This window comes from Piliocolobus tephrosceles, chromosome 18 (assembly GCF_002776525.5).
Source record: "Piliocolobus tephrosceles isolate RC106 chromosome 18, ASM277652v3, whole genome shotgun sequence".
NCBI classification, from domain to species: domain Eukaryota; kingdom Metazoa; phylum Chordata; class Mammalia; order Primates; family Cercopithecidae; genus Piliocolobus; species Piliocolobus tephrosceles.
Genome location: NC_045451.1, coordinates 41,688,069 through 41,704,656, shown reverse-complemented (window position 1 = coordinate 41,704,656; position 16,588 = coordinate 41,688,069).

The window sequence follows — 16,588 nt, the reverse complement described above, 5'->3', positions numbered from 1 at the left end:
GTGCTGGGATTACAGGCTTGAGCCACCGCGCCCGGCCTAGATCTTTTAATAAAACATGAAATATAAGTAATTTTTACCTTCAAAAGTTTTCAATATTTCCTGAGATATGTTTGTTATGTGATTGTTGCAGATTTTAAAAATCAAATTAAAGAAAATTCCTTCTTTTCCAATTTGGTAAGAGTTGTCCCACTAAAGGGTGCTGAATTTTATCAAATGAAATTACTGAATCTTTTTATGTCTGTGAATGTTCTCCTTTATTCTGTTAATATGGTGAATTATGGTAATTTGTCTTTTGATTTTTAACCCAATCTTGTTTTCTAAAAATAAACCTAACTTGGATATCTTGGTTTAAACTTTGCATATGGTGTTGAATTCAGTGTGTTAAAATGTGTATAGCAATTTTTTAAAAAGTTTGAGTCAGACTGCCAGTAATTTGCTTTTAGAAGAAAATATTATTGTCAAGTTTTGGTATGTAGGTGTTTATTAGCACCAACAAATGATTTAGTGACCATTTCCTATTTTCAATTGTCTGGAAGAGTTTGTGTTAGAATGATCTTTCTTCTATATGTGTTTGGTACAATTTGCTGGTAAAGCCATCTGGACTTGGCGTTTTCTTTATGTAATGATTTTTAATTATAGATGTCATTTCTTTAATTTCAGTAACTATATAAATCCTCATATTGTTTCTTTCTTTTTTCAGTTTTATCAGTTCTATATCAACTGAATTTTCAAACATATTATTGTTTATAACATCATATGATAATCTTCCTAATATCAGAGAGATCTGTAATTATGTCTCCTTTTCATCTGTACTGTCATTGATTTATCCTTTTTTTCTTTTTCTTCACCAGAAACACTAAAGAATTTTTAATTTTATTACATTTTCTAAAAAGCAAGATCTTATTGATTTTGACTAGTATATAAGTCCTTTATTTTGTTAATTTCTACTTATATTTGTATTATTTCCTTCCTAGTTCTTCTTTTCATTTAATCGTTCTTAAGATGGATACTTAAGTAACTGATTCTCATCTTCTAATCTTTATCAGTATGTTTATTTAAAGCAATACATTTCCATATTACCATGACTTTGGCTGCAGTGTATGTATTTTGGTATACAGTATTTTCTTTATTTTTCAATTAAAATTTGTCTTGGCTTCAGCTATGATGTCTTCTATGATTCTTCCTCTATGATTTATTCTTTGAATCACATAGAAGTATATTCATTAATTCAATCAAGTATCAATATTCTCCTTTTATCTTTTTGCCTGGTTTGTTTGTTTAGCTACATTTAGGGAAGATTTCATTTCTGAACAAGACAGAGTAAATACATCCCATTTTATTCCTTCTGCAAATGACAAAAAAAAAAAAAAAAAAAAAAGGAAAAAACACAAACGCCACCTATTGAGACTCTGAGAGATGGAGAAAAAAATGCAGACAGGCTAAGGATTTGGAAGCGTGAGGAACAATGACAGGTGCGTTCTCTGTCTTCTTCTTCTGTCTTTTTTTACTTTTTTGAGTTTTTTTTTTCTTTTTTGAGATTGGGATCTCTCTCTCTCTCACACACACACACACACACATCTCTCTTTCTCTCTCATCTCTCTCTCTCTGTATATATATATCCCAATCTCAATGTTTAAGAAAAGCCCTCAATCGAGAATTTCCAACAGTTGCATATAAAACTTTGTGCTTGCTTGCTGTATTTAACCAAAAGGCCAGAAAAGCAAGGTTACAAAAGAATATTTTAACAATATCATTCTGTTCTTAAGGTGAACACTTCAAAGAAAGCCACACTCATCCCCCTCCCCAATGCATGCTGAAGCAGTGAAGTCCATGAATGGAACCTTGTCGTATATAATCTCTACACTAAATTTATAGCATAGGCCCCCCATCTCTCAACTTGTGTTGAAATTCTGACTTCTAGACACATCTTTCGGTAATGAGGGGGTACGCTTCCATGATAAACCCTGTGGGCAAAGCTTCAACATTCATCCCACCCCTAAAGCAATGAATTTCCACCCTTCCCAAGTGGAATCAATGGGAAGAACTCTGACTTCCATCCGCACCTTACAGTAATGAGGCAGTGTGTCTTTCTTTTTCCCCTCAGTGTTTAGGAATTTGTTGTATAGAGTGCTATTACCTGAATAACACATTGTGGCAGAGCAGAATAACTCTTAAGCATTTAGTTTTCAGGTTTGTTTTCAACTATTCAGAGGGTTATTTCTTGACTACCACAGCTAAGGCATTCCCGTCTCCATTGTTCTATAGTTTACTGCCCTGTTTTTTTTTTTCCATCATGGCATTTACCACTATTTCATATTGTTATTTATAGTTTACATGTTTAATATCTCCATCTCCCAACAAATACGGGAACATCATTAAGTCAGAGGAATTTTATATCTTTCCCATCTGAAGTCTCCGTACTTGTTGTTAGATTAATTAGCACTTATCTAAATTTCTGGTTTTCTTTTTCTTTGCCTCATGTTAGTGTTACACCCTTCCACCACCAAGCTTAAAGTTAGGCATGATCCATGTGACTGGAACTGAATGGCCACTCTGAGAAACAGCTCCATAAGAGTCTGTATGCAATTTGCCATGTCTCCATCCTTTATTTGCCATAGAAACTGAAGATCTTCCAGATAGTAGAGGCTCTGTTAATGTCATTTCATGAATAAGGACTATCTGAACAGAACATCGGTGACTTGGAATGGGTACACGTAGCTTGGAGAAAGAGTAAGCACGCAGTGTTTTAAGTTACTGTGGTTTTATGGTTATTTGTTACTACAGCATCACCCAGCCTACCCTGACGTAAATGATAAAACATTTCACAAATATTTATAAAATAAATAAATTCAAATTCACTCTAATACTTACAAAATTATCAAGTAAAGTAAATCAAATAATAAATATTTATTATGGAATATGGAAACAGTGATCTAAGAGAAGTCTTGATACACTGACCATCCATTGTTGTAGCAGATCTCACTATTGCTATTGTGTTTAATATTTCTAGATTACAAAAATTTTAAAAAAATCAACACCATTCATCAGTGCAGGTCTGTGTATTTAAAGAAATAACTTACAACTTTTTTTTTTCCTTTGTAAACATATTGTTTTGAAGTGCAAATATAGATAATTTGCACTTTGGGATGGAGTGGGATGGGATGCCCTATTGGGAGTTCATACATTTGGATTATAAATGGATTTCCATCCCGTCTTCCTCCCCATCTCTTTCCCTTTTTGATCATTCTATGTAAATGGAAAGCTAACAGAAATTTGAAGAATTGTTACGCAAACAACAACAGCAACAACAACAAAACAACTTTAGCATATTAACCTGTTGTCCAACCTTATATAAGCAGTTTATGTTTAAAATACCCCTAAGTGGATTTTAATTCCTATTTCAACCATTTTAAATATTTTTGAAATATTTAAAATTCCAACCACTATTTATCTTCAGCTAGTCCTTACTTTTATAAACAAATAACGTAACAGTAAATAATTTATAACTAGATCTTTCTGAATCTAAAAACACATTTTTATCCACTATGTGATGCCATATGTTTTACTCTGTCTTTGTGAGTTTTTTGTGCCATTCTCCCCTCTGGAATGGCCTTCTCCTGTGTTTCCACATTCCAATGGCTACTCCATTTTACAAGAAACATTTCCTGTTTGCTACTTTGGGGGTGATCCCGTGATAATTCTGGTTCTCACTGGGTCTTTCCCTGTGAGATGCAGTAGCATTCAAAATTCTCAGACTATTATATGCACCTTGGCAGATTTATGGTAATGGTCTATAATTGCTTCATATCTGCTAATCTTGCTTTCAAAACTAGTTTTTGAGATTAATGAGACAGGAGCTTGCCTTTTTCTTTCTGTATAGCTTCCTTAGCAACAAGAAAATATTAGACACACAGTAGGCATTGGAAGAATATGTGTTCAGTTAAATGAACTTGATTTGAATGGAATGAGAGTTCAATGAAACTGTATATATTGTGAAAGGTGGCAACTTACACCTACTCAAGACATTAAAGGAGATCATGCTTTCTTGCCTAAGTTTTATGTCCAATTTGTTCCTATTTCAAACCCCTCGACAAAAACAAAATCTTTTAATCTCTTTGCAAAATATTCCCTCCTTCCTCCCATCTTGCTGTTGCTGCTCTGTGATATACTGCCCTTGCCTATTACCCCTTTATAGCTGTTTTGTTAAAGTTCATACCGCTAAGACCTGTAAAAGAAATTTATGGCTCTAGGGATTTCAGCAAATTCTAAATAACCATAACAGGAACATGAAGCATTAATTAAAGACACTAGAGTCTAAGTTATAACAGAAATCCTGACATTTAAGGCCCTGGTACCATTTAAATTTAAAATGGTATGACAAACAGAGAGTAATTTGATGGTCAGAAGGTTATAATGGATACCTTAATACCTTTGTCAAGAAAAAGTGTCTGTCCTTGCTCTGACCCCTACCCAGGGGCTTCAGGGGCCTCCTTCATAAAACACGGTGATGCCTAAATATTTTTGTAGTAGCTCATATATAAGCTGGTCTTTTCTTTAAGAATACTAGAGATTAAACACCAACCCCCAACATTCATACAGCAATTTTCAGATAAAACAGCTTAATATTTAACATATATTTAGTGCAATTCATCTATTTCTTAGTTTACTGTAGGGCTGTATTTAAAGCCAAGGGACCAAGGAACATTCCACAACACACTAAAGCAATTTTTCCCCAGAGAATATGCTGATTGTTTCGTAAAGACAGAAGCCGATATTCCTGACTCATTCTGCCAAACCAAGCAATAAAAAATGATTCACCTAATTTGAAAGATAATTTGTAATACCAGAGGCTCAACTTGTTTTGTGTATCCAATACTAGTACCCTTTCCAGAATGTTGAAAGTACACACTGTATGTATTTGTCTAATGTATATTCAAAAAAGGAATACAAATTGATCCTCAAAGCTTAAATCTGCAGTACATACTCTGTGTTCTGTCCCCACCTGTACCTTCATGAATTTTTTCACCTAGCATGCAGGCTGTTTTCCCTCTGTGAAATCCCATGGTGCATATATAGTACTAATACCACTCACTTAGAATATGCCATATTTTGTCTAATATTGCTAGATTTTGTGTGTATAATCTTATTCCTCAAGTAAATTACAAGATAAGGACTATATACATCCTCTACAACACTTGGCACTGGCTTTGATTAGGCTCTTAATAAATATTTGTTGGTTGATTAATCAGTTTACCACACTTACTAATTGCAAGGTGACATCATTTATCATTAATAAACACATATATAGATTACAAAAACATCATGTGAATTTGCATATGATCATATTAAACCCAAATTAGCACCTGAGAGTCCAACCACCCTCTCTTTTAGGCCCTTTTCACTTTTATGTCTACTTTTGCCTCACTTACAATTCCGCTACTTACTTTCCTTCTTTCTCTTTTCAGCTTTGTGCTGTTATTTAATATCTCACCAGTTGTGTAATTTTAGCTCCCAAATTGAGTAAGACGTTCCCTCCAGTGGAACCCTCACCTTGACAAATAGCCAAATAGTAATTATTATTCCTTTCAGGGATTGAGCTATGGAATCATGCTTGCAATATCCCAGGCTTGAGTGCCTAGATATTTATGCTACACTTCCCTGTGTCAGAGTTTCCATCTGCCATCGTATTTCAAGCCCTTTCATTTTTTTCAATATGATTAAGATAATTCCTTTATGAAGTTGGAAGCTCAGAGAGACATTCAGAAAGAAACTTGATGTTTCATATTTTTGCTAACTCACTCTTCCCATTTCCTTTCCTATCATTTTAGCCAGACTGAGAGGGAGAATTAATTTTGCAATGGTCTCTATTTTTTTTCTCTAAATATGTGACCTCTACATTAATAGGAGCCAGAGTACTCATTCATCACATCTGGTCAGTGTGAAACTGACATTTACAGGGTGGAATGTTTCCCACTCAGGACAAATGGGGATCATTTGTAAAACATGCCGCACCCAATCATAGGCTCCCATGGATCTCCAACTACATTTTTAAGCAACAATATAAACCATTCCTGAAACTGAAAGGTCTTTTCAAATATTTACTGCCTACCTATGGAATTTTTATTCTGCTGGCTGCTGCCATCAATAATCGTGGGAGTTCCTAGCTAAGTGTTGTGTATGACCTCCAAGGAAAGTCTTAGCATTGCAGAATGGGGAGGTGGGTTAGCATCTTGCATTTTTCATTCTGTCACTTTCTAGGGACAATTACAAAGAAAATAAGAATCATGTAAGACTTATTTTTATGTTTATTATGAAAGCCTTCAGCTCTTGCATTTGCAAATAAGCTCAATGATTTTAAGTTTGCTTTTCCCCCACATGAAATGAAATATGATTTCCCACTTCCTCCATGAATCTATTGGGTTACTCCAGGCCACTGTGATCTTTCATCCGGCATTTTGTTTCTATTTTTCTAGATCACAGTTGTGATTTAAAGACCCCTGGCGCTTGGACACCTTGGTGATCTTAGCTCATGCTCCTAGTTCCATCCTGATGAACTGACCAAACTTTTCCCCAAGGATATCTGCTGATTCTGGAGTTTCTGCTTTCTTATGATCTGCTCTGTCTTATGGTTCTGTATTGATATAACAAGCTTTGCCCCTTATCCATGAGGGCACAAAATGAAGCGCTTCAAATGGTTTCTGCAAAAATTTACAGTTGCTGCATTAAGAATTTTGTGAGCTTCAATAACTATATTGAAAAGTTGCAGATTTCCTCCTCCTTCTTTTTCTCCTCTCCTCCTCTTTCTGCCCTGTCTCCACTTCATTATTCTCTGTTTCTTCTCAAAAGCAAACAATCATTTTTCTTGCCTCCTAAAGAATATTTGTAATGTTATTCTCAAAACCTGGACACCAGCTTAACTCCTTCTTTGTTCTACAAGTACTCACCTGCCCTAATCAGGATTTTATTCCAGTGAAAACACTGTGTTCCTTCTCAGAGGAATTTATGAGGTGGTAAGAGAGTAGAACTGTATTAATCTTATGCCATTCCTAGAGAATTCTTATTTCCTCAATTAAAGTTTAATTGCTCTGTTCTGAAAAAACAAATGGTGAGTCCAAGCAGATAATTTACAGTGACCTGTATCTGTGACTAGTTTTAAGGCTACCCTGAGGTCAGAATTTAAACATGTTAATTTAGTACTGGACTTAATAGTAACCAAGATAGAGATATGTCTGTCTCACAGAGATTTGTAATGTAACTCACAGAAGCTTTACTCCAAATGAAAGGGTCATAGTTAGAGGGAAATTCTAAAATAATAGTACCTATCTGATAAAGTGAATGTGGGAATTAAAAGAGTTAATACCTATAAAGAATTTCAGAGGCTGTCTGATAATCACAAACAATAACTGTTAGTGGCAGCATTAACTAGTTCCTGAATAGTCAAATATCTGGAATTCTCATGACAATGATTCAAATAAATGTCATCGCTATTTCACAGAGTAAGATACTTAAGCATTGGGGGTCACTAAGCAATTCTTAAAGGACATAGCAGCAACATGTAGGGGAGCTGAAATTACAACATGGTTCTTTCTGAACTTAAAGTCCCCTGTTTTTTTGTGTATGACTTTAAATATTCATAGTAGAATATCTATCTATCTATCTATCTATCTATCTATCTATCTATCTATCTACAGATAATTTCATTAAACATTAAACTAAGCTTGGTTTTTCTAAAATGCTAACCTCTGTCTAACCATGAACCTAGGCAAAAAAGTACAATTCCCTGTACCTCAGAAGCTTTCTTAGTACTCCTCCCATTCATAAAAATCTCTCATCCTTGGAAAACAGCCATGATAAAAATTATATCAAATCCCATATTTTTACTTGCCCTTTTAACCAAATGACTTATGCTTTTCTAAATGATACAGATTTGTTTTGCCTGTTTGGGAATGTTACATAACTAAAATCCTAGACAGAGCTCTTAACTGTAACATTGTCATACATCAAATGTCAAGTGTCTACAAAGGGATGGATCAATCTGGGCTTTCAATGTTTCTCCATTGGTCTATTACATTCCCTTAAAGCAATAATCCTATTATCTCATTTACTGCAGTGTGACAATAGTATTTACTTTTTGGTGGAATAAGTCCAACCATCTTCTTATTTCTTCTTCAAGAATGCATGGACTATTCTCTGCACTTTGCCTTATCACATACATTTAAAAATAAACCTATTAATTGTTATGAAATAATAATAAAAGACTTGGTTTTGTTTGGTGTTACATTATGTCTATAAAGTAAGAATCACTGACATCTGTAAAATTTGAATATCCTAATCTATAAAAAATTGAATATTATTTGCTTATTCTTGGATCATTTTGATTATCTCCCAATAATGATTTTTGGTTGTCTCTGTAAAGGTCTAGTACATAATTTGCTAGATTTATTTCTAGAAATTTAATGTTTATGTTATTTTAAATAGTATAATGTTTTTTTTTTTATGCCATTCACCTTTTAATCTTACAATGGTTTCTCATTGCTTAAAAACTCGAGATACATAACATGCACAATATAAGTGCACAAGACACATTCCATGAATTTTTGCACTTGCATACACTCATGAAACTACCACCCAGATCAAAATAAAGAAATTTTGTTTTGTTTTGAGACAGGGTCTTGCTCTGTCATCCAGGCTGGAGTGCAGTGGCACCATCATATGTGTCTTCTTTATTGCAATATGCAAAATACTATTAATTTTTGAATAATAACAAACTTGTACAATCCCCTTTTTAAGTGTAATAGTTTCTGAAGATTGTTTTGGATCTTTTGTGTGTATGAGTACATTATATGCAGATAGTAAGACCTTTAATTCTTCTTTTCACTTTCTTATACATCATTTCATCATTTCTTATTCATTTATGTAGTTATAAATTTATATGCATATTTATGCATATGTATTTTATTTGTTTAAGGACATATCAGCAAAATGTAGAGCAGCTGGAATTATAGTACGGTTCTTTCTAAACCTAAAGACTATTCATATTTAATTATCAGTCTCACAGGGAATGCTTTGTTTCAACAGTAAGTATTAATTTTGCTATAAGTGTTTGCGTGTTTATTAGGTTTTATTGAGATCGTTTACCAGATAAAAACAATTTAGTTTAGATTAGTTATTTTCTAATCTTAATTTGCTATTATGAGAAGATTTTGAGTTTGTCAATTTTTCTCTATATGTGTTTGTATAGTCATCTCATAATTCTCTTTAATTTTGAAAATATGGCAAATTACAGTGGTTGCTTTTAAATGTTAATCTGACCTTACATTTCTGAGATAAATCCATTTTAGTAATCAAACTTTGCTCATTTTATGTATTGTTAGATGCAGCTTTCTAACATATTGTTGACTTTTTAATTTTTATTTTTGAGAAATATTGCTCTATATGTTTTCTTCTTTATAAATTCTCATAACATTTCAGTATCAAGATTAGGATAATTTACTAAAATATATTGTGAAATGTACCATTTTTTCCTATTCTATGGAAGATTTGGCATGATATTGGAAATTTTTCTTCCTTAAATATTTAATGGAACTTAAGAATGTAGCCATCTGGAAGCAGATACTGTTTTTTTCCTTTATCTTCTTTCTTCGTATAATTAAATATAATTACACATTTAATTTATTTAATATGATAATTATAAGAATATTTGGGTATTCTATTTCTTATTTCTGCCTGAATAAGTTTTGGTAAGTAATACAATTTATCCATTCAACATTTTCAAATGTATCAACATAAATTTGTACATAATGCCCTGTTATTATTTGTTTAATCCCTATGGTGCCTATAGTGGTATCTCATTTATTATATCTTCATTAAGTTAATTAAGCTTTTGTCTTCTGTAATCAGGTTTGTCTGAAGGTGATGTATTTTATTAGTCTATTTACAGAACATTTCTTAACTTTGCTGAAACTCTATAATACAATAAATGTTTTTTATTTTATTAATTTTTCCTGTTATATTTAGTATTTATTTCTTTTTATTTTCTTATGTTTATTTTGTTTTTAATAAAATTATTGAGATAAATGATTACTTCATTAATTTTCAATTTTTTCTTTTCTAAATATGCATTAAAATATAAATTACTCTTTGAGTTTCTTATAATGTTAAACACTTACTAAATGACTCAACGTAATATGGCTTTTAAAAAGACAAATCGAAAGTCATCAAACTTCATTTCATCATTCAAAAGGCATTTAAAGAATGTAAAACTAAGTCACAAACTGAGGGAAGATATTTACAAAATATATATTGAATTGAGAGCTTGTATTCAGAATATGAGTTACTCTTACAAATCAAAAATAATAGTAATATAAACTGATTTTAAAATGAGCAAAACATTTGAACTGGTATTTCTACAAGAAGTTATATAAATGGCAAATATGCCTATTGAAATATACTTCACATAATTTATCATGAGGTAAGTAAAAATTAAAACCACAAGGGCTGGGTGCAGTGGTTCACGTCTGTAATCCCAGCACTTTGGGAGGCTGAGGCAGGTGGATTATTTGAGGTTAGGCGTTCAAGACCAGCCTGGCCAACATGGTGAAACCCTGTCTCTACTAAAAATAAAAAAATTAGCCAGGCATGGTGGCACGTGCCTGTAGACCCAGCCACTTGGGAGGCCAAGGCAGGAAAATTGCTTGAACCCGGGAGGCGGAAGTTGCAGTGAGCCGAGATCGTGCCACCAGTCTGGGCGACAGAATGAGACTCCGTCAAGAAAAAAAAGAAAATTTAAACCACAAGGACATATAATTCTATACCCAGTAGAATGGCCAGTTTAAACACACACATACACACACACACACACACACACACACACACATACCAACACACATACACAGAAAATAAATGTTTTTTAGAACATGAAACAACACGCACTCTAATATATTAGTGTAGGAATGAAAAACTGTAAGTCACTTTAGCAAACTGCCTGGTGATTTCTCATGAAACTAAACACATTTTATATAATCCAACAATCCCACTTTTAGGTATTTTCCAAGAAAAACAAAAATGTATGTCCACACAAAAATGTGTACTAAGTTATCATAATAACTTTACTCATAATAGCATCGAACCAGAAACACCCTAATATCCATCACTGGTGAAAGGATTAGCAAATTGTAACATATTTATTAAACAGAATACTTTTAACAATTAAAAGGTATAAAATCCATATATGACTGAATCTCTGGAGCCCTATACTAAGTGAAGAAGACAAACAGAAAAGATGGAACACTTGCTTCCATTTGCTTGAAATTAACAAAAAACACAAAATTTTAGTAACTGAAAACTGGCCACTGGTTTCTAGAGGCTGAGTTGAGGGGAGCTCACTGCAAAGGGGCACCAGAAAATTCGAGGAGAGATCCAGAAACATTTTATATCTGATAACTTTGGTCCTAATAGGACAGTATATAATGAAACTGTAAAATCTACTTAAGTCTTATACTTAAGAACACGGGTGCAAGTAAGTAAGTAATAGTAAATGCATAGGAAATGATGTTATATAATGCACTATTTTCATTAATTTAAATAAAAGGACTGTTAATGTTTTGTATGGGTTCAATCAGAATGGAATAAAAAATTAGAGCTGATACCAAGTTAACGCAAATTTTTCTTACATAGTTTGCTCATAAGCTACTTTGATAATGTAGGCATAGAGATTTATTATTCAGAATAATGATTTAATGCCTTTATCTGCTTTTCTTGGCTCAGATATAGTACTGTGACAAAATTGAGGTCTGTGTCTCCCATTATTAAGACCTACTAACAAATATTTCTTACCAGCTTAAATGAACAGAATTCAAGGACATCGATTTCATCTACCTGGACATTATGTTTAGCTCAACCTATAGCAACTGTGGTAGTTCGAAGCACATCAATTTGGTCTAGCTGGCATTACAGCTTTTGAAATCCTTTCCCTGCATTGTACCAGATCAGAGTTGGCCAAAACAGGAAATTCCATGACGTTTGGAAGATAGAAGTAAGTAGTAGCCATTGCTCTTTGAAGGTCATGGTTAAATTAGGTGAAAGACAGTCGCAGAAATGGTGGCAGAGTCTAGCTGCTCTTTCCTTTCCTTTATATCTAGCACTTTTTTTTCATTTACTTTGTTGGCCAAAAGTAGCCCTAGGCTCATCTCCACATGCTTGGGAGCAGATCAATAGAGATACAGTCATACCTTGTTTTATTGTTCTTTCCCTTATTGGGCTTTCCAGATATTGCTTATTTTTTTTTTTAACAAATGGAAGGTTTGTGGCAACCCTGAATCAAACAAATCCATGGGCATCATTTTTTCAATAGCATCTGCTCACCTTATCCCTTTCTATCCCATTTCAGTAATTTTTGCAATATTTCAAACTTTATTATTATTTTTATATCTATTATGGTGATCTGTGATCAGTGATCCTTGATATTACTATTATAATTATTTTGGTGTGCCACAAACAGCACCCATGTAAAATGGCAAACTTAACTGATAAATGTTTTATGTGTCTTAACTGCTCCACCGTCCAGCCATTCCCATATCTCTCTTCCTTTCCTCAGGCCTCTCTATTCCCCAGAATAGAGCAATAACCTTACAATGCCCTTTAAGTGTTCAAGTGAAAGGAATGGTTACACATCTCTCACTTTAATTCAAAGCTACAGATTATCAAGGTTAGTGAGGAAGATATGTCGCAAGCTGTGATAGGCTAAAAGCTAAGCCTCTTGCAAAAAACAGCCAATTTGTAAATGCAAAAGGAAAACTTCTTGAAGGAAATTAAAAGCACTACTTCAGTGAACATGCAAATGATAAGAAAGTGAAACAATTTCAGTGGTCGGAATAGAAGATCAAGTCAGCCACAACATTCACATAAGCCAAAGCCTGATTCAGAGCAAGGCACAATTCTCTTGAATTCTATAAGGGCTGAGAGAAGTGAAGAAGCTGCAGAAGTAAAGTTAGAAGCTAGCAGAGATCTTTTCATGAGGTTTAAGGAAAGAATCCATCTCCATAATATAAAAGTGCAAGGTGAAACAGCAAGTCCTAAAGTAGAAGCTACAGCAAGTTATCCGGAAGATCTAGCTGAGATCATTGATGAAGATGGCTATGCTAAACAACAGATTTTCAGTGGAGATGAAACAGTCTTCTATCGGAAAAAGATATCACCTAAGACTTTCACAGCTAGAGAGAAAAAGTCAAAGCCCAGCTTCAAAGCTTTAAAGAACAGGCTTACTGTCTTAATAGGGGTGTATGTAATGTAGTCAATGGCTTTAAGTTTAAGCCAATGTTCCCTTCTACTCTGAAAATTCTAGCGTGATGAAAAATTATGCCAAATCTACTTCTCTTGTGCCGTATAGATGAAAAAACAAAGCCTTGATAACAGCGCATCTTATGTTATGGCATGGTATAATAAATATTTTAAGCCCAGTCTTCACACCTACTGTTCAGAAAGAAAGATTCCTTTCAAAATATTATTACTCATTAACAATGTATCTCATCACCAAGAGCTCTGATGGAGATGTACAGGGAGACTAATGCGTTTTAATGACTCCTAACACAACACCCATCTGCAGTTGTAGAAGTAATTTTGACTTTCAAGTCTTATTATTTAAGATATAAATTTCATAAGGCTATATGTAGCTGCCATAAGTAGTGATTTCTCTGATGGATGTGGGCAAAGTAAATGTACAACTTTTTGAAAGAATTTACCCTTGTACATGCCACTAAGAAAATTTGTGAATGGGAGGACAACATATCAACATCAACAGGCATTTGAATAAATTAATTCCAACCTTAATGGGTGACATTGAGCTATTCAAGACTTCCATGGAGGAAACAACTGCAGATGTTGAGAAAATAGCAAGAGAGATCCAATTAGAAGTGGAGCCTGAAGGTGTGACTGAATTGCTGCAATCTTATGATATTACATGAATGGAAGAGGAGTTGCTTCTTATGGATGAGCAAGAAAAATGATAGTGATCTTTTGTGATGAAATCTCCTGGTGAAGAGGCTGTGGACATTATTGAAATGACAGCTAATGATTTAGAATATTTAAATAAAATAAACTTTTTCATAAAACAGCTGCATGGTTTGAGAGGATAGGCTCCACATTTGAAAGAGTTGTACTGTGAGTAAATGCTATCAAACAGCATAATGTGCTACAGAGAAATCTTTCATGAAAGGAAGATTCAGTAATGTGACAAACTTCATTGTCTTATATTAAGAAATTGGCACAGCTATTCAACCTCAGCAACTACTACCCTGATAAATCAGCGACTATCAACATTGAGCCAAGACTCTCTAGAAGCATTGAAGGCTCAGATGATGGTGAGCAAGTTTTAGCAGTAGTGTATTTTTAATTAAGGCATGTACATTGCTTTTACAGACATAATGCTATTGAATACTTCATAGAACATGATATAGTATAAACATAATTTTTATAGTAATATGGTTTGGCTGTATCCCCACCCAAATCTCATCTTGAATTTTATTCCCATAGTCCCCACTTGCCATGGGAGGGAACTGGTGGGAGGTACTTGAATCAGGGGATGGTTACTTACGCGCTGTACTCATGATAGTGAGTTCTCATGAGATCTGATGATTTTATAAGGGGCTTTCCCCCCCTTTGCCCTGCACTTCTCCTTCCTACTAGCTTGTGAAAAAGGATGTGTTTGCTTTCCCTTCAATCATGATTATAATTTTCCTGAGACTTTGCCAGCCATGCTGAACTGTGACTTTTTCTTTATAAATTACCCAGTCTTAGGTATTTCCTCATAGCAGTATGAAAATGGAATAATATAATAAATAGTACCCATAGAGTAGGGTGCTGATATACCCAAAAATGTGGAAGTGACTTTGGAACTGGGTAACAGGCAGCAGTTAGAACAGTTTGGAGGGCTCAGAAGAAGATAGGAAAACATGGAAAAGTTTGGAACTTCCTAGACACTTGTTGAATGGCTTTGAAAAAAGTGCTGATAGTGATGGACAATAAAGTCCAGGCTGAGGTAGTCTCAGATGGATGTGAGGAACTTGTTGGGAATTGAAGCAAAGGTGAGTGACTCTTGTTATGCTTTAGCAAAGAGACTGGTGGCATTTTGCCCCTGCCCTATGGATCTGTGTAACTTTGAACTTGAGAGAGAAGATTTAGAGTGTGTGGTGGAAGAAATTTCTAAGTAGCAAAGCATTCAAGAGGAAGCATGGCATAAAAGTTTGGAAAATTTTCAGCCTAATGATGTAGAGTAAAGGAAAAACCCATCTTCTGAGGAGAATTTTAGCTTTCTGCATAAATTTGCATAAGTAATGAAGAGCCAAATGTTAATCACCAAGACAATGAGGAAAATCTCTTTAGGGTAAGTCAGAGACCTATGCAGCAGCCCCTCCCAAAACAGGTCCAGGGGCCTAGTAGGAAAAAACAGTTTCATGAGCCAGCTCAGGGACCCCTGCTGTGTGCAGCCTAGGAACTTGGTGCCCTGCATCCCAGCTGTTCCAGCCACGGCTAAAAGGGACCAAGGTACAGCCTGAACTGTTGCTTCAGAGGGTGCAAGCTCCAAGCCTTGGCAGCTTACATGTGTTGTTCAGCCTGTGGGTGCACAGAAGTCAAGAATTGAGACTGGGGACACTTCCACCTGGATTTCAGAAGATGTATGAAAATGCTAGGATGTTCAGGCAGAAGTGTGCTGCGGGGGTGCATCTCTCAAGGAAAACCTCTGCTAGGGCAGTGAGGAAGGGAAATGTGGGGTCAGAGCCCTCACACAGAGTCCCCACTGGGGCACTGCCTAGTGGAGCTGTGAGAAGAGGGTCAATGTTCTCCAGACCCCAGAATGGTAGATCAACCAATAGCTTGCACAATGCTCCTGGTAAATCAAAGACACTTAGTGCCAACCCATGAGAGCAGTCAGAAGGGGGGCTATATTTCTCCCATTTCTCCCAATTTCTTTCATTTGGAATGGGTATACTTACTCAATGCCTGTACCCACCTATTGTATCTTGGAAGTAACTAACTTGCTTTTGATTATACAGGCTTGTAGGTGGAAGGGACTTGCCTTTTCTCAGATGAGACTCTGGACTTCAACTTTTGAGTTAATGCTGGAATGAGTTAAGACTTTGAAGGACTGTTAGAAGGTCATGATTGTGTTTTAAAATGTGAGGACATGAGATTTTGGAGGGACCAGGGGCAGAATGATATGGTTTGGCTGTATCCCCACCCAAATCTCATCTTGGATTGTAGCTCTTACAATTCCCACATCTTGTGGGAGGGACCCAATGGGAAGTATTTGAATCATGGGGGCACTTACCTCTATGCTGATCTCATCATAGTGAGTTCTCTCAAGATCTGTTGGTTTTATAAGTGGCTTCCCCTGCACTTGGCTCTACTCTTCTTCCTGCCCCTATGTGAAGAAAGATGTGTTTGCTTCTCCTTCTGCTATAATTGTAAGTTTCCTGAGGCCTTCCCAGTCATGCTGAACTGTGAGTCCATTAAACATATTTTTCTTTGTAAATTACCCGGTCTTTGGTGTTTCTTCATAGTAGTATGAAAATGGACTAATACAACTGGGAAA